We start from the raw sequence: 25557 nt of genomic DNA on the forward strand, positions 1-25557 counted from the left end.
AATAACTTCTGAATGTACACAATGAGCTTTGCACAGGGCTCAGCAAAGCAGGGAGGTCTGTCACACTGTTAGGTGGGACCTTTGTGTCCCACAGTCCACCACACTTCTCATATCAGAGTAGGGAAACACTCTCAGCTCTGCTAAGTGTTCACCCAGTGTGAGTAGGGATGTTGGTGGTTTAGCTCAGGCTGTGTTAAGCTTGTCTAGCTATGAAACCCATAATCTGAGAATACCTCAGTTCCCCTTTCAATATTGGGAGATTTTTGTAGTGTTTTCCACTGACAAAAATACTTTTTTGAAACCCTTGAACCAGCTCCTGCAGTGATGTAACTCACAACTGTTGCACTGAAGTAAAAGAAAAATGCTGATTTACGCCAACTAAAAATCCAGGCTTTATTCCTTACGTGCCTCCTGTGAACCCATTTTCTTCCTCCAAGCATGCAATTTCTTTATAAACACAGTTTTGATCTCCACTTCCTGCCATATTATGTGCATAATATAAACACAGCAAAAGTTCATTTATTTTGTGACTACAAAGTATGCTGCCTTTGATTTCACCTCCCTTTTATTAATTGCATTTTCCAGTTCAAGTTGGCTAATCATTTAGTGCTATCTAGGAGGAGGACAGAAACTTCTGCAAAGTCCAATCTGTGATTTTACAGCTCAGGAGATGGGTCTGAAATGCAGAGAAATCAGTGAAGTTCACTGCAAATCCATAAATTGAGCAGTTCTCTTTGGAAAGAAGATTGTAAATGGTTAAATGGAATGGCCTTTGTATTTGCTTGCTGGACAAACATGAGAAAGCCTTTGGAGCCAACTGGAAATGTTATAAATGTATATATTTTTAATGAAAGTGGAAACACTGATTGGAAACGAATAACACTTTCGTTTGAAGTTAAACAGATTGTTCCAATTTAAGGAAAGGATGAAAAGGAGTTTATTAAGAAATGAGCGCTCAGGTGCATTTCAGTATGAGATGTCACATTAAAATGTAATGAATGTGCTCTGTTTTCTTCCAAAAATATCAAAGCGTTTTGACTTCCTTATTCTATTTGTCACGAGTTTGCAAGAAGTAATCATTGACTGTTGACCAACTGTTGCCTGAATGGAGATAAGTGACGAGAAAAGCCTCCCAGCTCTGCATAGCATGGGCTGAGTAATCAGAACATCTGCAACTGGCTCTGCCAGCAGTGTCTGTGTTAGGCTGTGCACGTCTTTGCATCTTTCTGCATCACAGCTTCCACTTTAATTAAACAAAATGAATATTTATCACATCAGCGCTGAGAAGCTACTACAAATTCTAAGTTAACGGGACCTATGTATGCACTGAGTGCCCTCAGTTGTTTCTCCGTGCTTGAATAATCTGCAAACGTGCTTCTTTAAATCAGCTCTCATTTCTAACTACCTTCACAGCCTATTTATCAGCTGAGTAATTTAACTCTTGGGTTTGTGGTACATGTCCCCAAGCATAAGATGCCATCTCCATTTTTAACACAATTACTGGTTTGCATGGCTAATGAGACTTTTTAAGCTGCAGGTTGTTCAACAAGAGATGAAATCCTAATTACAAGATAGCCCTAATGGGCTGTGTCTTTTGTTGGGTGTGTAGTAGACCTCTACCAAGCTGCCTTATGTGGTTATCCCATGTAATGATTGTGATTTATACCAGGATGCCTCTTTGCTTAGCAAAGACCTGACAAGGGAACATAACTGGAGGCTTCCCAGAGATGCTGGGCAGGTATTAAAGGGTATTTTTTACGATACAGTTGATGTTCCTTTGGTTGTCTCATCAGTACCTCCTCCATCTCAGCTGTAGAGACATCAGATATAACCTATTCTAGATATTTTGAAGTTTAATGGAAGCAAAATGCCCACGTGAGGAAAAGCTCAATGCTGTATCAGCTCAACCTCTTATGAGACATGGAAGAATCTACACATGAACTCTCTCTTAAGAAACACAACCATAGAGAACTCATTGGCTCTTCTGCTAATGGAAAACCACTAACAACGTTAGGTGCTGAATTTGTCCTTTCAGTAGACATTTACGCAGTGGTTGAAGGAACCAGAATCCTCCATACAACACCTGTAGATAGTTATCTCTTGTCTCCAGTGTGATGCAAGAGGAAATAAATAAGAAAAAGATAATACAGCTCTGCTTCCCATCTACTCTTCAGTGTCTAGGGAGCATGAAAAGATCCCAACTGGAGCCCCAGTTGGGACCATAGGAGGAGTGAAGGCAAAGCCTTTCTTCAGCACAACCCCAGGAGCATCCAAGAGGAACAACCATCCCTTGGGATTAAGAATGTACCTGGGATGGTACCTCCAAGGCTCTTGGCTTTTAATAAGAGTAGTCCAGTCTGGGTGGTGGGCTCCTATGTTTGTTATTCTTTGGATTAGATTTTGAGGGACATGGCTAGTGGATATGGCTGTGACGGGTTGATGTTTGGACTTCATGATGCCAGAGGTCTTTTCAAACCTTAATAATTGTATAAAGTCAATGCCAGTGTGAGAAGGGCACAACACCCGTGGCTAGTGCCATACAAGGCTAAAGTCAACAAACTAAGGATCCCTTCACCCTGTCCCCCCACAAGCAGCAGCTTACTCAGACAAGGAATCCCTCAGTACAAGAAAATCCTTGTCTTACACCTGCCTAGAAAAGCAGTATCCTGGCTTTTTTTTTTCTCTTCATCCTGAAGGAAAGGCAGCTACATAAACTGGGTTAAGAAGGGTTTTCTTCAAGCCAGAACAAAGTTACTTTTGTAGGTACTATTTTTTAGAGGGCAGAAGATGTCCTTTCACAAAATATTTTGCACAAGATGGGCTCACAGGGGCATAGCATTGCTCATATTTTGGAAACTAATCTGTAAAATAAATGATGGGGAGGACAGTGTGGGTAGAAGCACATTTCAGATGTGACTGACTCTGTTCTGGTGGGAGAATCTAATTCTATTCTAGTAGAAGAGCATTTTGCACATTTTCCGAAGGAAAAGCAGGGCTTATATCATCACTCTATACCTATGTGCATGTCAGCCTTTTCCCACCCTCTGCTGAACTCTTTCATCAATCTCAGTCACATTTAAGTGCTAAAGGTCCCCCATGTATTAAATTCCCACAGGTTTCATTAAAGTGGGCATATAGGCAAATGAGTGGAAAATTATATACCCTTCCCCCCGGAGGGAAGATTGATGGGTGAGTGGCTGGATTTGATGATCATGGAGATCTTTTCCAACCTTAATGATTCTTTGATTTGATTCTGTGATTGCAGAGTGAATTCTGTTCCTTTTTAGACATAAAAAAAATATTCACTAAAAATACACATTTGCACAGAAAATCAGACTTGTTTAATTTTGTTGTGCTCAGGAGGACCTAATCTGAAGTGGAACTTGAGAGGAGAAGGATAGAAGATAAACCATTCAGATACTTTGATTGTAAGGACGATGCTTTATATCTCCTGAAATGTTCTGAGTCATGGTGGAAGTGTCAGAATTGGCATGGAAAAAGCAATGGTCAGCTGCTTTGACCTGAAAGAAGGATTTTTGACTGGATATTGGGATGAACTGGAATCAAAGCATCAAATAAAACTGAAAGCAGAGCAATAGCAAGGGACCGTTCCATCTGCCAAGCATTCCCCACTGATCCTGAGCCATAGGAACCACACATTCCTTAAAAATGCCAGCAAAGATATAGACCCAGAGGCTCAAAATCTGTTCAGTGCCAGGCTCCACTTTGATTTATTGGACACCACCCAGGCAAAAGAGAAAATTCTTCTCATCTGCTTTTCACCATAGGACTTTTCCATCAAATGGATTTGTACCACATTAGAATAAATTAGCTAAATCATAGGGGATGGATGGACCTTCCAGCCCATCTACGTGTCTCAGGGAAACATTACTTGGCACTCAACCATTCCTGACTTTTTTCTTCAAATCTATTTTTAAAGCACTGCAGTATGGGCAAGTCCATTATTTTCCCAGGAAAATTAAACTGCTGCTTAATCAGTTTTCAAATGTACTTACTGCAGTTTTTCTTTCCTGGTTCGGAGCGTCTATAATAACTTTAGAGCTTTGGTGCAGCCTAGAACTTTGTGTGGCATGATGTCTAGGATGTACATGGTGGACAAGGCAGGGGACACATGGGAGAGTCTGGGTGTGTACAGCCCCTGGCTATGAGTGATCCACATTGATTGCATCTACCTGAAGATAATCTAAAACAGGCGCAACAAAACTCACTGTTGCACTGAGTGACATGGTTTAGTGTTGTGGTGGGGATGGATTGATGACTGGACTTGATTTTAGAGGTCTTTTCCAGCTTTAATGATTCTATGACTCCATGAAAAAGCTAGCAAAAAAGATTGTTTAGAGCCCAAGTGAGTGCGTGGCTCTCTTTCTACCCACCACAGGCTACAGATGGATGCTTGTAATACAGTTTTTCTGCCTTGTTACAAGAGATGTAGCAATCTGGACCTCAAACCACAACTTGGGCACCCAAGTTTAAACATATGCTCTTCCCTACTTGGCCAAAGTAGAGTAGTGACTCAATAAAGTGACTGAGAATAGGACCCAGATCTCCCATGGCCTATTTATGGGATTACTGTGCTTCCATTCCACCCACTGCTCCACCAAATAAAACTATTTAAAGCCAAATGTCTGTTATTATATCTCTGTGCCTTGACGCATCTGGAGGCAGTTGCTAAAATGGATGTACCCCAAACACTGAAAATTGTAAAGCTACTGTGGTTCAGTGGGCAGAATGTTATAAATTCTCTCAACAGGAATTTTCAAACCAAGAGGAGAACATGCAGTGTAGCATTAAATGCATTTATATTAAGCTGAGTTTGAAAGGTTTATTATACTTACACAAAACGTTGTCCAAGATATTGTAGGAAGCAGCTTTTAATTCCCCTGATCTATCTGCATTAATTCATATCTGGATAAATATTTACTCATTAATTCGCATGGACTAGTTAATGGGATGTAGAAAAAATTACTCTTTGTCATGATCATGCAAGGCAGCTGATTAATCTCCCTTGATCAGCTTGTTTTTAATTGGTTTTGTCACAACAAACAGCATTAACTGGATCTTAGCAACTGTGTCATGGTAGGAAGTTGTGTTGTAAAATGTTCGTATTACCTGCAGGCTTTAATTAGAGGTGCGTTCACTTTAATGAATATATACATCAGTTTTGCTCAAGGTTTTTCAGAAACAGAATGTATTTTCTCTCGTAAAGCAATGCAAATCAATTGTTCAGGATTTTTACCTGATAAAATTACTGTGCTTTATTCCAGGTAGGGTAGGTAGGGCTGATAGTACCTACTAAGATTATTGGATCCCTCTCAAATAAAGTCCCGCTTCCTAGTGTCAAATAATCTTAGGGAAAGTTTTCCATTCCTACTGTAAAGAGCATCCCTGGCTTTGGATGCCAACAGTGCTGTCTTCAGCCCATTGCTCTTCAGTTTTCTACGTAGGCAATAATGAAGAAGATGTATTTTTAGGCTGCAGTTCATCTCATCCTAATGTTCCTAACTAAACCAGAAACATGAAACCTTTTGACCCCAAAAGCACCGAGGGCTGTAACACCAAGGGCTCAGGACTCCACATCCTAAATAAAGACATATTTTGGAATTGCATGGTAGGTAGGGTGGTAAAATGGTTCTAAGGCAGCTTTGTCTCCTCAAAGATAGATATACATGTTAAAAAATATGTATGTGTTTGTCATTGAGATAAGTACCTTCATAAATCCACGAGGAAACAAATAATTCTGTCATCAGAGCAGGGCTGAGCAGGGTGATTTATAAAGCATGGAGCCACGTACTAGCCAGTGAGGAGATACTGAATAGCTCTGTTGAACTATTACTCAACTAAGCATCCACTTCTCCTTGCGACTGGCATGGCAGAGAGAGCAGAGAACAATTCTGAAATTAAACTCTTTAAAGGTAAGAAACTGAAGTTTTGTAAATGTGCTTCCACTTTGACTTTGTCTATCTTTTGAGCCTTTAACTCTGCAGGTTCACTACTCTTCATTTTGAAGTTTTATTACATAGGTTGTAGTACAAAGTGTTTAGAAACCAGTATACACTTAGCATAGTAGAGTTAAATAAGACAATTTTTATCACAAGAATTAATTGTGAAGCAAGGAACATAAGAATCTAATGAAATATTTGAGAAAATATATCTTTACAGGAGCTGAAGACCAGAATTGGTAGTTGCAAAGGCTGTAGTATGTACGTATCCAGCCCATGAGTGTTATGGTCTTTTTTTTTACCCTCTTTTTATTATGTTTTAGTAAAAAATAGTTTTTAACAGAAGTTTCATTATTTATATACATTAACTATATTGCATGTGTGTCCCAAAGATATTTCCTCTCCACTCAGTCCAGCCCAGGCAAACCAAAAGCTTGGACACTCATGTGGTATAGTCTGTGCACTGTATTTTCATCACTTGTCTTTCTGTGGGATTTCTACAGGCATCTTCCATGTTTTTAAGATAAACCCACAAATTCAAGCAATGCTGATGACGACAGGTGTTACCTAAAAAAACAGGATTCGTAGCTTTTGTGTTCATAAACATATGGCCATGAGGTCGGGAACAGCCATTCCCTTGTCGCTGTGGTGGAGCCCCTCATTCACAGTAGCTCATTTCTTCACAAGAGATTTGAGATTTGAGTCAAGGAAACAGAGATGGAGAAGTGGAAGGTGGTGAGGAGATGAGGTGGAAGAGCAGTAGGCATGGGATGCAGTGAGGCCAGCGAGGCGCAGAGATGGTTGAGCTGGGAGCACTTCTTGTCTCCATCAGCCCTGAGGTCATAGGGCTTCAAGGTGACACAAAACCAGAGGGTTGCTGAGCCCCAAAACAGAGCAGACTCTTCTCTCTCCCAGTGCTCAAACCCCACAGGAGTGTTTCCAAGTGCCAAATGTCATTTATGGTCTTGTTTTTGTTGATGCACCTGCTATTACTTTGGTTGTGGTTGAGAGGGTTTGGGGATTTGCAAGTGAGTGAGTTCATGAGGAATTGCTTCAGTATCGGAGTTCAGCAGCTGGATGCTTCCATGGGAGAAATGCATTCTGATTTGGCAGTTAATCACCATTGGTATTCGCTATAAATATTTCCTTCTAAGTGCCACTGGGGGCAGTGAGTGACGAGCACTTCATTGCCTTTGCAAGCTCTTTCCATCCAGACAGTTCTGAACCCTTCACACCTGCAACTGAACACACAGCCCCAAACACCCTCTTTTCTCCTACTTCCTCCAGAGCAACCTGTAGCCACAGAAGTGCAAAAATGATGTGGTGGGTATTCACTAGTGACATTGACCATCTACACTCCAGGCTGGTGGGGTAACCTGACAGGGGTAAAATTCACATCCTCCCACGCAATGTGTGCTGGGGACAAACTTGTCCCAGTGGTGACAGCTCCACAGTTCAGAGGACTACATAGGAACAAGGAGAACATGCACAGGTGGCCTTAGGGGAGGAGACAACACTGTTCATCATCATTTGGTGCTAGAGATACTGAGGCACTGCTAACAGACATACTACAGTCATTTGGTAGCTCTCCAGCATTGCTGACACACCAGTCAGCCACTTCTGCCTGTCCTACTTTCTCTGTTATAACTCTGCATAAAAATCATCATGCTGAAACAGAAGACTGTACTTCTCCTTGCACCATAATTTATGGGTGTGATTAGCCCAAGAATGGATTTACTGGAGTGGCTGGAACAGGATATGGCTGTTTAGCTGCTCCTAATGAATAGCCTTTCTCTAAGAGTTCTCCTTAGCTAATGCATCTGGAGCAGAGCCAGAGAACCACCAGGTCTGGTGGCAGAAACCCAACTGTCAGCTCAGTAAAGAGAGGGCATTTCCTCCACCCGGGAAGTTTCCAACCCGAAGTAATTCACACAAGTCTGTCATTAAGGCCTCTGAGATGCAAATTTTAGTTTTCCCATGTCCAGTAGCTAGGAAAAAAAAAAAAACTAATAACAATTACAAGGAATCTCTGCGGTGAGAAATCCATGCCCCGGTCCAGTCCGAGCTGTGTGTCCATTTGCTCACAGTGGGTGCATTGATGACAATCAGTGAAAGAGGACCAGCCGGAGAGAACAAGGACTGGGCTATGCCCTGCCAGGCCGTCCAAAGCAAACCTGCCCTAAAAGGCTTCTCGAGCCATGTGGGCATAAGCAGTTTGGTGTATCTGGGTTCAGCACCTGCAGTCGGAGCTGCCCTTCTTCTGCTCAGCAGTTTGTATTCATTATAGCTAATAGGGTTCGTGTTTTTTTCCTATGAGATAAAGGGTAGAGTAGATCACATGGTTGCCCTGTGTGCAGCCAGCAACTGGATTTGATGATCTTTGTGGGTGCTTTTCAACTTGGGGTATTCTTTGATTCTCTGATCTTCTGGATAAAAGAGGTCCAAATATTCTGGCTGCGTTTCCTTACAAAATTGTGACAGTGTAAAGTCTCAAGAGCTGAGAAGGCACTGACAAGAGACATGTGGCAAATCCTCCAAATGATGTCCATAATGGGGAAAAAATATGTGAGGAGGCTCTGCAGGAGTTCTCCCATGTAAGGGTTGATTATGCAAAGTCTGGTTGAGCCACATGCAGCCCCTGCTATAAAAGAAGGCAGCCCCAGCCTTTGATAGGGATGCTGCCCTGAAATTGATTCCAACGTGGACTCTACAAACTTTGTGAAACCATTTATGTGGGGGAAAGCTCGTGGAGAAATTTTAGAAGGAAATTAAAGTCTGAAGGAAAAAAAGAAAAAGGATGATTAAGTAGCATAGAAGCAGTCAGGCACAGCCACCCCTCTGTGCTAGGATGGACCAAGGTTAGGGAACCTGAAGTCCAGGGTCTCAGAACCAGTTTCAAGCCCCTAAGTCAGTTGTTAGAGCTGTCAGTGGTGCTTTTTCCTGCCCTAGGTGGAAGCACTCTCATCTGATCCTCAGGTGGAGGATCTGATGTGCACTCCTATCCCACACATAATTTCAGAAATGCAATTTGGAAGGGTGTGGGTCTCACAGACATGACATGACACAAGGATGGAGACACCACCAGCTGCTCACCAACCTCTTTTAAATGCAGACAGAGGAGGGCATGGATTCAGAAGAGGTGCCAGCTCTTGAACTTCTGCCTTTAAAGCCTATTTATCCAGGAGACACTTGTCAAACAGCACCAGAAATGTTTTATAGCCATGGGCTATTTCTGTTCCCAGAATGCTTTCCACAGGAATTATCAGGAAAGCTGTGAGGATGTGTTGTGAAGGCAAGCAGGCAGTCTGCCATGGGCCTGTCTGCCTCCCTCCATATTGCAGGGAGGGACCTGGGGAAACAAAACTGAACCACTGCACATCACAGGACTCTCACAGTGTAGTCCTCACAAAGAGCTGAGCATGAAGAGGCATGGAAGGCTGGATCAACGCAGGAAAACTGCTATTTTGCCAGTATTCTGGCAAAGGTGTAGAAAATAGCTGTGTATATGTCGGTAGATAGCTTCTGCTATCCTAGGAAGGAAATCAGGGAGAAGAGCCCCATTCCCCTTGCATCTGATCACCTCCCAGCCCACCCTACTCTCTCCTTGAGTCCCCTTCCCTGAATACCTCCTTACCATTGCTTTCGCTCTCACCTATTTGATAAACGAGGCATGTAACTATTGCTAGTTTGCAGATAAGCAAAGAGGTATGTGGGACCAGACCCCCAGGTGAAGACTTCTCCATATAGCTGCCTATGGGTAGGCATCTGCATGTGATCTGGATGTCTCATCGCAGCAGGGAGATGGGAACTAGATGATCTTTGAGGTCTCTTCCAACCCAAACCACGGTATGATTCTGTGATTCTATGGTCTCCCATTATTGTCCATGGGAGTCTAGAGAGTGAGAGAGCTAACCAGATGTGGAGTGCAATTTTCTTCCTTAAGATGGATGGCCAGTGCTGTCAAAGATGGTAGATGAGGCAAATATACAGAGAAGTTGGGTGAAAGAGAAGATGTAAAGAAAGCCCTACAAATTCTGAAGCTGTCTTAAGACAAAAACAAATGGGTCACTGCTGCTTTCCTCTACAATAGTGTAGCCATGAAAAGTCAAGTTGCCTTCCTTTGCACTGCTGTCAAGCACTACGTGCCACACCTAGTGCCTCAGTGCTGAAAAAGTAGAAAAATGTATAGAAGTATTTGAAAAGAAGGGCTCAGACAGGGAGAAGAGCATGTAAGTGATTTTGCTGGTGTGATCTGTCTGTTTCTCCTGTAGGCTCCATCACTTGAGCATCAGTCTGGGCAAGTAGGACCCAGTTGGCCAACTAAGATGGGGAACATGGAGACACTTGTCAGTGGTGGGTTTAGTTTCTCCATTGAGGAGGTATGCTCACAGTAAGGCTGTGTTATTCTCTGGTGTGCACAAAGCTTGTCCCATCACAGCTTTTACTCTTTGCCCACTCGTTCATACTGAGACATGAGAACCAGCTCACAGAACAGTACTCAGGATGTGCAGGCTCCACCTGGGTTTCATTAGCATCCCTTGATGACCTCAGCAGGCAGCGTGGCCACTGCTCCCCTACAGGATGGATCCCCCTAAAGGTCAGGGGAACTGGGATGTGGGCGGTTTCATTTTCCTGCTGCAATGACAGAGCAAGGGAAAGCATTTGCACTGAAAACAGAACTTTCCCCGTGTCTGAGGCTCTTTGAGTTAAAGGAAGTGAGAGTAAGGGGCTGAGTGGAGATTGTTTGTATTGTATGTGACATTCAGCATGTCTCGATTTATTCCACACATCCAGCTGGAAGAAGTCTGCTCCTTCACTCTCTGCACTTCTGCTGCATACCCATCAACATACACATAGAGGAACCACAGGTGATTAAATTAGCAGCCTAATGGACAGAACAAAAATCATTTGCTCCAAAAAGAGGCGTTTACCACCCCAAGCAGAACAGGCTGACTCACAGCAGAATTTAGACAAGTCTTTGGAGGACACGTGGTCAGATCAGGTCCACAATCCTTCCAAGTGCATTGGCAGTCCCTCAGGTACCTTCATCCTTTGTAGCTCATCATCCTTTCACTTGTTCTCCTGCTGTCCATACCCTGTTCTGGTGTGTACAGACTGCAGGTAGCTGTTTCCATCTTAAGAAAGGAGTGATTGCTCCTGCAGATCACTGTATTGCACAATCCCATTCAAAATCAAATATGGAACTTCATGAGTGCCCCAGTCCATGGCCTTTGTTGCCAATGCTTTGGAGAGACCATTCTGGATCTTACAGCTCCTAAGTGTAAGAAAATTTACAGTTTGCAGCAGGAATATATCCATGCCTCTTCTGTAATCATTTAGATTTTTTTCACCATATCCCTTTTTTTCTTATGTGGTTCTGTTCTCTCTTTGGATTTCACCCTTCAGGCAGATAGGGAGTCAGATGCCTTCTTCCCTTGCAGCCTCTGTTTCACTGCATTGAACAAGCCAAAACTCATCTCTTCTAATAGGCTTCCTTTTGCTTTTATCACTCATGTTCTTTCACTGGTCCAATTGAATTTCCACTTCTTTAGAAGATCACAGGTGATCGGGATGCATTGGGAGACCAACTCTGTGCTCTTGACCAGCTTCACATTCAATCCTTTGAAAGAGCATAGGCCAAAGGGTTCTCTGTACAAGCAGTACTTTGTGGTAATGTTACTGTGAGCAATAGCAATGACATTTGGTTTCAAACTAAAAGAGGGTTAATTTAGACTGTATATAAGGAAAAAGTTCCTTACAGTAAGGGTGGTGAGGCCCTGGAACAGGTTACCCAGAGAGGTGATGGATTCCCCATCCCTGGAGACACTCAAGGTCAGGCTGGATGGGTCTCTGAGAGTCTGATGGAGCTGTAGGTGTCCCTGTTTATTGCAGGGAGTTGGACCAGATGGCCATTACAGGTCCCTTCCAACTCAAACCTTCCTATGATTCTGTGAGATCACACCTCCCACCTGGAGGAGAGATGCAGAAAGCAACAGCCTTCAGTCTATTGGTGGCTGTCCTCTGTCAAATGCCACCATACAGCCGTGGTGCTTGGTGCTCTGTTAAGTCAACATTGGGATTTAATCATGACACAGAGATCTCTAAGGAAGAGTGTCTGAACAAACAAACAGATGCCACCTTCTGGCCTCCAAGTATGTGCTCAGGGTTGTACCAGATGTTTCTTTTCATGAGCTGGTCCTGTGCACTGCCATTTCATTTCATAAGGGGCTCTCCAAAGGACTCACCTGCCAAAACCAGCTGAAAATAGCTCTCCAGGCCACTGCTGTAGGCATACCTCAAAGCCATGAGACATTTTCAGGCAGCGCTGAGATGTGGATTAAGAATGCTGCTTCGCTTTCAGATGTGAGTCATTGTGGTCACCATAGTGACTGGGTCAAGCACCTCAGAAAAATGATCTGGGAGTCAATTTTTCTTTCCCCATATCAATTTCTTGTCCCTTCCAGCCCAGAATTGATCTGTGCTCTGAGGTTGCAGCAGCTTGCCAGGCCTCAAGAGGGTTTCATAGAGCCATAGAGTCATTAAGTTTGGAAAACACCGCTAAGAACATCAAATCCAACCATCAACCCATCACCACCATGCCCACTAAACCATGTCCCCCAGTGCATCATCTACCTTCTTCCTGAAAGGACAGTGACTCTACTATCTCTTTGGGCTGTCCATTCCAGTTATTTTATTCCAAACCATTTGCATTTGAATTGTGGCAGTCCATTGCTTCTGAAGAGGCAGAAAGATTGACTCAGCCATACACAGTGTCACGACCTGATTTCTCCCCTCTTTTCCCATCAAATACTCCATCAGTAAAGTTGCTAAGTGGGCTGGCACTGGCAGCTAGTCTGGACCACACTAAAGCTAATTCCCTGCAGTACTGATGCTCATGTACTTTCAGCAGCACGCATCACTCAAGCGAAAGGGAAAGCCTTTGCTCCAGTCAGAAAAGGAAGCAAAGAATCTCAGGATCAAAAGCCCTCCTTGGATTTAGGAACTTCTTGCTATCCATGTTAATTCTGTGTTTATACCTGGTCACGGTGTGCCATCTTCTTATGCCTGCATTCCTCCAGTAGTGCTGTTTCCATCCAACTTTGAATGACTCCTTCACCTGACTGCTGTTGGGTGGCCACTCAGGAAAGTTTTCCCTGGCTTTCATTCTCTCCTTGGTTGTCTTAATTTCTTGTTGTTCCCTCTCATTCTCTACATGAAAAAGAAATACTTCGGCAGGTTTGGATAGGTAAACTGGAGTTTGAGTCCTGCAGACTTTAGCAGAGAACACCAAGGTTGACACCAGAGCTAAGCAGAAGCAGTGCCTCCATCACCCCAGGTAGCGGTAAGGAGCAAAAAGCATCCCACCAGACAGATGTTTATATTAAATTTAGGAATGCTTGCAAAACCACACAGAAAAGCCTACCAATGAGAAGCAAACTGAGCTGTTTGTTGCTGTTAACAAAGAGTGAAAACAGACAAACAAACAAAATAGAGAATACAAGAATGTGATCACTTGGGAACATTTCTTATTCCTACTAATAAAGGCCTGTTTTGCTACTGCAGCATCCCTGAGCATCCAAGAGCTGGAACTCCCATAGCAAAACGATAGTGTCTCACTCCAGAGACTTTATTGCCTTGGTTTTGAGAGCTTAACTGTGCAAATGCCCACCGTTACGATATCACAACTGACCCACAGCAGATGCACAGAAGAGTGTCATGCAGGAAAAAAATTAAACTCTATTTCTCATAGGCCCACAGCGTTGTATTTCATTTTTTGTTCTGATTAGGCTCGATTTTTGTTTCTATAAAGAAATATTAATTCCAATACATGCTTTGGCGTCCCTGTCCCCAGACCTCAAAAGAAAAGTTTTGTTTAGAAATGTTTCAAGAATGAAACTCTGTGTTTGGCTTTAAAATCTATTTCTCTCTCAACTGCTGTGGCCAAAACACTTTTATGAGAATGTCCGACATGAATATCTGCATGTCTCCCCTAATGTGCATGCTTCTCAGTGAATGAAACAGCCAACCCATATATTTTTTTCCCTGCTCTCATCAGATGTAATTTTTTTTTCTGGCAGGCTGCATAAGAGTGGTGTCAGGAGAGATACCCTGGTACTGCTTGGAAAGCACTTGGGAATCTCTGCGTATAAAGGGAATAAGACTGTTGGAGAATGAAGTGGACGTGTGGCATTGCTATGAACAGCCATGACATTTCCTAATCATACCCAATTTTCAGTTTCCCTCTGGAGAACAAGTGGTAGGCTGAAATGCACATTTGTTGATTTGTATATTCCAGAATTACTTTAAGTGGTCTCTTTCAAAGGGCTCTTAGTGGCAGAGAGTGAGAAAGGATGTCCTTAAAAGAATAATCACCCTTGAGCTCTCCCAAATCCCAGGCAGGAGGGGTCAGTCTGACATTCTTGGCTTGCAAGTTGAACATGCCCTTGGCTGCGGAAGCAGCATCAGGGGCCAAGCAAAGCAGCATTCTCTGAGCTCTGTGACAGGGACAGCTTGGTATGGTGCTGTCTTGGCTGTAGGGGATTGTGAGCACATCGTCTTCAGCATGGATACTCTGGGGAGAGAAGGGGGAGAAGTGGGACCAGACCACCATGGAGCGTGCCACAGGCAAGCCACGGGGGGGAAACAGATGTTTCCCATTGAGAAACAGCTGAAGACCCCAATGGAGGAATAGTTCAGAGCACAAATGCTATGCAGGAAAAAGCATGTCCCCTTCTGTGCCTTGGGACCTTGCCCAGTGTCACACCACGAGAAACTTGTTCAGACCTCAAGTTCCATCTACAAAGAACTCTATGTATAGAAATGACCTAGTTCCACTACTGTCATGGACAGGAAAACTTAAGGAAGGCTGGAGATACACTCCAAAGAAATCCCACACAAGTAGGGAGCAGATTGTCAGCCTCCAGACTCATTTGTCCTCAGTGTACCATGCTCTGGTTGTTGGTGAACGGCACTAGGTCATGTTCAGCCATGTAGTCAAATTCTTCTGTGTTATCTAAAAATCTTTCTTTGGGGCTTTGAATATTCATGGCACCCTCGCACCTTCTAATGTGGGCTACAGCTGGGACATCTCTGCCATGAGAGATGAGGAACAAGGGCAGGTTCTTGATCCTGGAGGCCCTCAGTCCCCCCTGGGAGCCCTGAACTTTATCTGCTGAGTCCATCCACAGTCTGCACCATTTCCTCACTCTGAGTGAGCATTCAGGGATTTCTCTGTGCCAAGGCATCAAAGAGAAGGTGATGACCTGCTGTCTTGTGCAACTAATTGATACCAAGACTCCTTGTTCCTCAGGGAGATCTCTGAGGGAGCCAACCCAGGAGAGGTCAAAAGGAATGGATAGAAGACAGAGATGATATGGAAGTTCTGGGCAGTGAGGGGGCAGAGAGCACCTTTACTCTGGGGGTAGAAATATCCCAGTTGGGGATCCAATGGTCATCCCCTTCTTTGAGGATGAATTCTGTACTGATTTGTCACCTGGTGCCCAAGGGAATATCTCATGTCACCCGAGTTCTTCCTCTTCTTTTTCAAATAGCCCAGTGCAAGGGCCAGACAGAATGCCAGCCCCATGACCAGGAGTTCTCAGGAGAATGTGGCTCAGAGGAAAGCCATGCTCCCTTCCCCATCCCCTCCACAGGGTCACTGTAGGATACTCTGCAATTCAGCAGCATGCATTGGTGTTTTAATTTTTCAGGGAAGCAGAAGTTACCTTAATAGAGAGCTCAGGGAAGGAATCATGCCCTGAGATAATCTGAAAAATAATGTCTGTTTGTTAAGGCATGTTCTGATCTTCTTCAACTACTGGAAGGACTGTTCAAATGAAAAGCAAAATTACCTTGGCAGAAGCATTTTGCCCCCCCTTCTCATCAGCAATCGATAGAGTGAGAGACCTTAGTTTGCTATGGCTTACATCATTTCTCTTCTCCCAAATCAACAGCTTAATTCTGTGTCCAGCCCAGCATAGCTGGGGGTGGATGTATTGCCTTTTACAGCAGTCAGAGCTGCAGGGCTCAGAGGTCTGATGGCATTCACGCTGCTGCAGAGCACAAGCATGTTGGGCAGACCTGTATGTATTTCCATTTGCAAAGTTGAAAATGGCTATTCTGGGTACAAAATTGGCAGCTTAACTGTCCGCGGGTGATTGATTGGCATCTTTTTGTATTAAATTGCTAGGAAGTATGTATGGTACATAAGTGAGGAAAGAGGAGTTAGAAACAAGTTAAAAAAAAAACAGTAGGCAGAAGTTAAAACTGGAGAAAAGATACACTTGTGCAACCTCTACACACCTCCTTCCTTTATGCAGCCATGGCAGAAGTTTCTGCGCTCTCCAATGCCAATCCAGAGTCAGCTGCAAAAGCAAACCATTCCTCTTCGACCTTCTCATAATATTTGGGGTGTGGACTCAGCCTCCTGCACGTCTGTGAAACACACATCATTCTCCTTGGTGCAATGGTCTGAAGAAATTGTAGAAGCTTAGAACCATAGGGTCAGTCAGAGAATTGCCTGGGCTGGAAAGGATCATACAGACCTTCCAGTTCCAATCCCCATTCTGTAGGCAGGGTTGCCCCCCACCTCGTCAGTTTGCCCAGCTCCACATCCAGCCTGGCCTTCAACGCCTCCAAGGATGGGGCTTCCACAGCTTCTCTTCCTCACCACTCTCTGAGTAGAGAATTTCTTACTAACATCCAACCTAAATTTCCCTTCTAGTTTAAAGCCATTCCCCCTTTTCCTTTCATTACCAGACCATGTAAAAAGTCAATTCCCCTCCTGCTTACAAGCTCCCTTCAGGAGAGGTATTTAAGCAGATACAGAACACAGGAGATTCCCAAGTAGTGCATCTGGACTCTGGCCAACAAAGGAGGATTTCATTGGGAAATGCCAGCTGGAAAACCAAGCGGAGTTGTTCCAGGTTTAACAACCTCTACTTCAATTGCTACTCATAGCTCCGGGGCAGTGCTTTCATGCCAGTTTCCCATGGCTTTCTTACCATGCAACCAGCAGGCTGAAAATCTTGGCAGTTCTGTGCTAACCCGGTGAACACTCCTGGATTCAACACAAGTAACCTGGAAGCCCTGAGTACACTGGCTCCAGAGAGGTCTTTCTAGAGCCTTGAAGTTTCCTGGTACAAACGTGTTAATACTGGAGATTTTAGGACACTCTAGATTGAAAAATTCTAAAGACTGCATGAATCATAGAATCGTAGAATCAGCAAGGTTGGAAAAGACCCACAGGATCACCCAGTCCAACTATCCACCCATCACCAATAGTTCTCAATGACTTCCATTCTCTAATCTCCTGTTATGATCAAACCATGGAAAGCCCGGGGAATATATCTGGGCAAGAACTTTACATCTTCTGAACCCTGAAATTGGGAAGGCTTGAGAAGAGGGAGTGCACATCTGTCAACATCACATCAGATGGTGCACATCTGCACATCAGATGGTGCACATCTGTCAACTTGTGGCTGGCTGTTGGCATGGCTGTCTCCGTAGATTAACAAGCATTTCCTCCTCAGCTGGTGGTTCTCAGGGTTGCAGAGATCCGTCGTATTTAAACAACAATGTGCATTGGAGGTTCTTGGAATTTGTTTTTTGTTTTTAATTTATAGTTCATTGGAAATTTTCGTGAATTTTTTATTGCATTCCTTTTTGGGAAGAAAGCAAATATCAAACTGAAATTTCCCACAAGCTAGACATCTGGATTTCCAGAGAACATTGCTCCCAAGCATGCATTGACACGCTCTGCAAAAGCCTGTTCTTAAAATTCCATCTTCCCACATTAAAATCATGGGGATTTGTGACATTAGCTTCATAGAAATAGAGATGACCAGGGCTGGAAATCTTATCTTAAGAGATGATCTAGTTCCTCCCTTTACTTCAGGTCAGAGAAGCTGGATTTGGCCTAGAACACGTTGCCCAGTGAAGCTGTGAATGTCCCCTCCCTGGAAGCATTCAGAGCCAGGCTGGATGGGGCTGTGAACAACCTGGTGCAGTGGGAGGTGTCCTTGCCTATAGCAGGGGGTTGGAACTAGGTATGAGTTAGTTTAGAAGATGGCCATTAGCAAGGAAGAACTCTCAGCTGACATTCCCATCTCTTTACTGAAGCAGCGTCAAACATCTGTCCATGTTATTCCCTAAGCATGGAGTAAGGTCACATCTGCTGAACAGCTTTACTTTCCAGAGGAGAGTCAAATACAGCACCTCCCCATGCATTTCTAACTGGGGAATCACATAGATTTCATGGGGCTGTGAGAAGTAGACGGAGTTTTGTCCTTTCTGGTCAGACATGGACTTAGCAGTACTAGTAACGGAAGTGTATTGATGTTCTGTAGTTGCTTTTAGGAGATGTTAAAGTGGTTATCAGAGAGTGCAAGTGCAGCTGTGCTATTCTTACTTTCCAAGCTTGGAGGACATGTAAAAAAATACACTTGACAAGGTTCAACCTTGTGAGTTAGCCCTTAGGTAGCCACATGGTTATGTGTAGTGTTTGGAACAGAATTAGCCCTACTTCCATGGAAAATTCATCCGTGCATGGAGAGATTTGAGCATTCCAAGTGTTAACGGGGGAGTCCAACACCCCCCGAGGGTGCTATGGAATTCTTCACCTCCAGATATATGAGGTTGAAGTGCCATGCCTCATTTTGAGACCCACATACAACCGCTGCAGCCCAAACAATTTTCTTCATCCCCTCCATTGCACACACACCAAGACATTTGGTTTTAAGGATTTGTTTCAGTTAGAAAAATCATATTATTTTTTTTTAATCATCCAAGGAGCTTCTGGCTGCAAACAGTAATTACTACCCTCGTTCCTTGCTATCTTGGGTCATGCACTTTGGAAGTCAATTGCATATGCTGAGAAGCCTGGTCTATCTGTGTGATGCTACATGGCCTGATATGTAATTGGGAGATAGCAGCCATCAGCACTGGCAGGATTGGAAGAGCTGGAATCAGGGGACTTATCTGCTTTTCTTTAGAGACAGATGCCAGGGTCACTCTGTGTGTCATCATCATGCTTAGCCTGACAGAGCATTCAGCATCCAAGGTACACTGGGAATAAAGCATATTTATTAAGGCACTGATCAACCGTGATTGCTTGGCAGGCAGTAGAGAAGAGATCGAGCCAGGCTCTGGCACAACTCTACAAAGCCTCTTAGGACTTCAGCTGGCTCCTCAGCATAGGCGTCTGCTTCTCCCAAAAAGGGAGTGATGCCTTCCCATTGTGGCTTTCCTTGAAGACTTAGACTGTTTTCAGGCACTACTAATTCCATTTCTGAGACTCTCAGAAGACAGCGTGCATTGAGCAGGGTACAAAAAGCAAGGGAAATAAGGCTGGAACAAGGACCAACCAGGTAGAGTTCAGTAGATGGGGGTATTATTAGAGAAACCCTTTTCCACCAGGCATCACATCAACACATCTGCCCCTGCTTTACCTCTGGAAGCCTTTAGCTCCATTCCCAATGGGCTGTAAGCCCCTAAAGTAGATCACGAGGTCAGGTACCGGACTACATAGCACAAGGACACCCCAGGCTGCTCTCACCAATTGCTCTGAGTCTCCAGATCTGCCCAGCAGTATTGGTGTGTGATGTGTTGATTTCTTCAGCGGCACAAGAAATGCAGCTGTAATGCTGCTGGGACCTGAATGGCTGTTTGAAGCTGGCTCTGGTCTCTGCTGATGGCATCCAAAGGGCCGTGCAAACATTGCCATCAGTGCCAGCAAGTGACAGACATTCTTTTGAGAGGAAGAGCCCAGTGGGCACTCTGTGGTGCTTGTTTCTTCTCAGCTTTGTTTGCTGTGGGCAATTACTGGCATACCAAAAGATATTAGCTCTGGGTGTGAGAGTGCAGAGAGTCCGACTGTTTTCAAATACCAACACTGCAGCGTCATTGTAATTAATTTAATGTTGACATGATCCCCAAGAAGCAAAACCTTCATTATATTCAATTAAACCTCTTGACACAGAGGCTTGACTCAGTGTCAGTCCCTCTAATTAAGAGCAAATGCATAGAGATGTAGACATCACAGCATATGTGCATGTCAAACACAGAGAAGGATGTTGCAGAGGGGACTAAAGTCCACTGCTATTCCCACTTCAAGCAGTTTTTGGAGCAGATGTACTGTTCTCAGGCAGTTATTGCACTTTGTGTATCTGGAGACCCTTTGTAACATGGCAGTTTTTATACTTGTCATATATTCAGGTCCCACCTCATTTTGGAACAGAGTTTGCTAATGTTAGTCACAGTTTGCATGGCTAGAAGTTTCTGTCTGCTGTGATTTACTGACAACACAAGCACCTTGTTCAGTAACTTATTCAGCTCACCCCATTACTCAAAAACATGTTTTTTCTTAGAAAGACGCTCAGGACTGCAAATAATGAAGAACCCATGTCTCTAGTCATGTTTTTTTTCCAGTTCCTTTATATCATTGCTATTAAAAATGACTGCTTTCTTTCCAATGTAAATTTATCTAGCTATAAATTCAAGCCATTAAGTTTTTCTACTGCCTTTGGCTGGATTAAAAACTCGTTTGCTATCAGAAATGGCTTCCCCTGTATGTCACTGCAGTGCATGAGCAAGCTGCTTCAATTTCTCTTGGATAATGCCAATAGATCACACTCCATTAATTTCACTCTCTTAAGTCAAGATTTCCAGACCTTTGCATCATCTCGTAGAGCTCCTCAGAGCATTTTCCATCTCCTCGGCATCTATTCTGCATTGCGGGCACCGAAATGGAACATGGTTTTCCATAAGAGCTCCCTCCGTTTTTCACTCTTCTTTGGTCCGGTTCATCTGTTCCTTTTCTTGGCTTGTTTATGATCTGAGTTTTTGTTATTATTACTAACACTCCATGAATCACTGCTCCGAGGTGGATCGCACATGTCTTTTTTGCCAGCAGCCTTGACAGCCTTTCTGTGAGGGAGGTAGCTGCAAGATCAAACCATCAACTGTTACTGGAAAGAAATGTATTTCTCCAAAGAGCCATTTCACCTAAATGCTCCCATGTGCTGCTGTTTGGAGGGGCAGGAGCACTCCTCCGGAACTGACAGTGTCGCTACTGTTTGTGATACAGGGATTGAAACGGAGGAAAAGGTCCTCCTGTTCATAAGGATATGCTTTTCACGCAAGATGGCCATGAATTTAATGAGAGTTCAGAGTGTAAATGTTCTTAAAATCTGTACCATAACATTCATGCTAGGGACCATCAGGTGACTCAGCTTCACCCACTATTACAAGCTATTTGGGTACAAGCAAGTTGATAGTCCTGAAGAAACACTGAGGCAGATGGTTTCAGCCGCCAGCAGAATTGCTCTTTTCAGTGTTTTGAATGTCTGAAGGTGATCTGTAGGAGCAGAGTAAGAATCTGGAGCTACGGAAAGCTTCTGTCTGTGTCTTTGCTCAGGGCCTGATGTGCAAAGGTCTTGTGTCCTATAAGCAAGCCTAAAGGCTTGAGGATCTGGGGCACTGCTGTGTTTTTGCATACATTCAGAAAATTTAACATAGAAACACAGAGTGGTTTGAGTTGAAAGGTACCCTTAAAGGCCATCTGGTCCAAATCTCTGCAATGAACCCACAATTCCATCAGGTGCTCAGAGCCTCATCCTGCCTGACCTTAAGTATCTCCAGGGATGGAGCATCCGCTGGATGCTGGATGCAGGAACAAGAAGGATCTGTCTTGCAGGGAAGCTGGGTCTCATCTCAGAGCAAATGCAATGTCTCTATTTGGGGGCATATCTGTTGCACAAGGTACACAAGTGACTTCTGCTCAAAGACCAGAAGGCTTTGGGGACCCACTGGGAGTTCCCCATTGGACACCCAGATTCTTTGCCTTTAGACAACACTGCTGATGGAAGTCCTCAAGTAAAGCGAAGTATGCATGGCACGGTTCTTTATTCATCAAATAAACATCTCATCAGAGGGAGGTGGCATGTGTGAAAAAAATCTGTGATGATGGGAGAAGAGGACATAATAATTATCTGGGATGACACCATTCTTGGCAGGGATTGTCCATGAAAACAGCTCTTTTCTAAGAAGGGGTGAAAAGTCCACTTAGGGTTAGCTCCCTGGAACAAGAAGTCAGTATGCAAAATTAGCACATCTAAGAGTTAATTAAGAGTCAAGGACATGTTAAGGCAGGCACCCTAGATCCCACAGCTATTACTTTTGAGCAGTGAATGATGAGCAGGGGCGGCAGAAAGGCTTATTTATCTGTTGAAAAGGCGAGAGAGAGGCAGGTGGGTATCTCATGGGATGTACACAAATTGCCATGGAAATTGAATGCAAATTTCCATCTTTTCCCCTCAGAATCAGAGATTAAAAAAGAAGTAGAGATAGGGCAGAGATGGAGTGGGAACATGTCAGTGAAGAATGAGCCTCATCACTGAAATGAGGCTCTTTGAGACACTCAGCTCCTCTCAGCAAAGATCCCATTGCCCTGTGCAGGCATTCAAACCAGGCAGTGTGGCAAGGTTCTTGCATTCTCTCCCCTCCCCCCCAAAAAAGTCTTCTTAAGTCTTCCTGTGGCTATAGACCTTGAACAAAAGAACCATGATGGTGGTTGGACTGCTGCTATAATCCTTGCCAGCATCTCAGTGCTCATCCCAGGCTTGGCTCTGCTGTTAGGTCAACTATATAACCATTTTTTGGTGTGTTTCGTCATTCCATCTTCTATTCAGCCATGATATCCAGATGTATGTTTCAAGTAAGAGAAGAAAATGATTGTCTGGGATTTCTGGGCTTGTCACTCCTTCCCCCTGACAGGTTGTGACATTACTGTGACATAAGTGTTGGAAGGGACCTCAAGGGACCATCAAGTCCAACCTCAACACAACAATGCTGGCAAATAAAGGGGATCAGGGGTCCACACATTCCCCACATGCTTGGCACTGCCACAGAGAAACACTCCCAGACCAGGATCAGCATGCATATCCATCCCTTGGCTCTGCTGTGCATTGCACCAGGTCCAGGCCAAACTCTTTCCATGGTCCCTGCTAACAGCCTCTGTGCCCCTCAGTCAAAATCTGTTCCCTTACTCTGTCCCTGTTGACTTTACCCAGAAATACGGCTTAAGCCAACACTGCTAAATAACTAGATAAAAGATGCACAACAGGATATATCAGACAGATGACACGATCCTCATCATGTAGATGGGAGCAAGGACTGAGAGGTGTCCTTCATGGCACTACACGAGGTCTTATCCCTCCAAGCTAAGGCTTTGGGAACTGTTGGGAGCTATGAGGATGTTGTTATCAGCATTCCTGTTGTATTTTTGGAGCCCTGTTACAGTGACCCATTGTTTTCTGAGGGGTGAAAAAAAGCCTGCTTGGGGAGTGTAATGTTTTTAGAGCTTGATATCAGCTGAAAGCTGGTTTTTAGGGTTGGGAGATACAGAGCAGCTTTTAGATGTCTCCTTGGAATAATTTCAGGCTGGCAAGAAAAAGAAAATACGAACTTTTAAAAAAAAGTTTTCCTTCTTGTCAGAAAAAGTCAGAAAAAACAGCAAGCAATGAATAACTGCAGATTTTGCCATGCAATCTAACTGTAGAAGGGCCGTGCCTTGGAGCTTGGTGCGGAAACCAGGCATGTGTTGGAGGATTTTCCACACTGGGTTTGACAAGAAACAAGAAGTTGGCTGGCTGGTCTTGAATAACCCCTCCTGAGCCCACACAACAGGTCCTGGTTTTTTGTGAAAGCTGAAAATACCAGCCTCCCCCAGTCTTTCTTCTCCACCCTTTCCTCCATGACATCACAGCTCGCAGCTCTCTGGAGGATGCTGTTCAGCATCTTGCACAGCCAGTGACTCCAGGAAGGGGCACGGGCTGCAAGTGGTGCTGTGCCAGGCTCTTATGGCCGGTGACGTGCTGTCTGCTGGATTTTGATATAAACAGAATGTCCTTGGGACTGGTATGGTGGAAACACACTAAGGAAGCTCCCACACCTCCTCCAATAGCGCATTTTCCTAAGGCTGGCGTCCCGCCATTACCAAGTTCTCCATGATTAGGGCCATAAGCATCACAAACGATCAGCTGAAAACAATTTTTCACCTTTTAGGTCAGTCATCCTTTCTCTATTTGTGTCCTGGTGATGCCTACCCACTCAAGGTGATTGCTGCTTGCTTCGCACTGTAAGTTAAAGCCAGGACTTGTGAATTTTGCTCTGGGGGAGAATTTTCTTTGGGTTGGGCCCAGTGAAAAATTGACTTTTTCCTTTGCTCTTCTCAGATCTGGCCTTAGTGTACATAAAATGCCATGTGTTCCCAGCAGGATTCAGCCCTTCCAAAGGCTACCCTGCAGCCAAATCTGATCTACATATTTACGAGCTTGTAAACAGGACGGGGCGGGTGAGTTCACATTCTTAGAAAACCAAGTGCAGAGAAAAGAACTTCTGAGTTGGAAAAACAAAGAGTAGTCTTGGGACCGACCCAGCAAACACAGTGATTTTTCCAAGACTCAGATGACTTGCTTGGGAATCATTCTCCTCTTCTCCAGGATTTCCCAAGCTTTCTACTTAGTGGAAAAAAAATACACATTCTCAATGTTTCTGACAATAGAGGAGGAGACAGTTTGATAGAAAAGGGATATCTTGTCTTGGAGATGGGTTGAAGCCAAGCTTCTGTTTGTGGAACCCACAGAGGAGCAATAATTATTTACATAGGAAGTTTTATGAGAACACTCAACACTGCTGAAAGGATTTGCATAGAGAAAGCCAGTTGCAGTGCTTCACACAATGTCATTGTGTTTGCGAATAAATGCAAGAACCAATAGCCTAGAACAGTGGTTCCTAAGTTGTGGCCTTCAGACCTTGCTGGTCCATGAAATCTTGACAAATGGTTAATGGGAAAACAGATTTAAAGGGAGCCAGGCAGTCTGCAAAAAGTGATGAGGATTAACAGCTTCTGTTTCAGAAAAGCTGGAGAACAACCTGTTTAAAGCCCTGTAATACATTGATTCACCATTTATAGATACAGAAGAGCAAAGCTTTGTGGAAAGGGCTGAAGAAACATTTTTGCAATCTACTTGTAAATATCCTTGATGACATTCCATGAATATATGCATCAAACAAGATATCAGAGGGTTTAGTCATAGCAACGTATCTACTGACTTACCCACCTTGTTGGGAGAGTCTTCATCACTTCATTCCTTGTAATATCTCAGGTTTCCTCAAGTAGATTATTGCAATGAATCTTCAATAGATCCCTCCAGAATAATTTTTGCCATCTCTCTTCCTTAATTATTGTGCATTAGTCTTGATTCAGTGTGCATTTAATTGAGTTGGCAGCCACCTCTATGCTATATTTTCATCTATCTAAATAATGATGCTGATAGTCATGAAATTCTTGTTGATTTTTTAGAATAGTCCATTAAATAAGTCCTACAGTATTTCCTAATATAGATCAGGTGTTGCATTAGTGTGAAGTCTATTGGGACCCAGTGGATTGCCAATGGAAGCCAGTTGGGATTGCAAAGTAGAAATTCACCTTAAACCCACACACCTCCTTTTGCAGGGGGACTGAACAGACAGGAGCATGTAGTGTATATTCCTAGACAACCTCATGTTGAACTTAGCCCCATACTGACTTCCCACA

General features: G+C 43.8%; 1 protein-coding gene across 1 annotated transcript in view; it reads left to right on the forward strand.

Moving 5' to 3' along the window:
* ADRA1D (adrenoceptor alpha 1D) overlaps nucleotides 1–25557 on the forward strand; it is a 39939-nt gene that overhangs the window by 2241 nt on the left and 12141 nt on the right. The gene's annotated exons all lie outside the window — the stretch shown is intronic.

Source organism: Gallus gallus, chromosome 4, assembly GCF_016699485.2.
Source record: "Gallus gallus isolate bGalGal1 chromosome 4, bGalGal1.mat.broiler.GRCg7b, whole genome shotgun sequence".
Taxonomy (NCBI): Eukaryota; Metazoa; Chordata; class Aves; order Galliformes; family Phasianidae; genus Gallus; species Gallus gallus.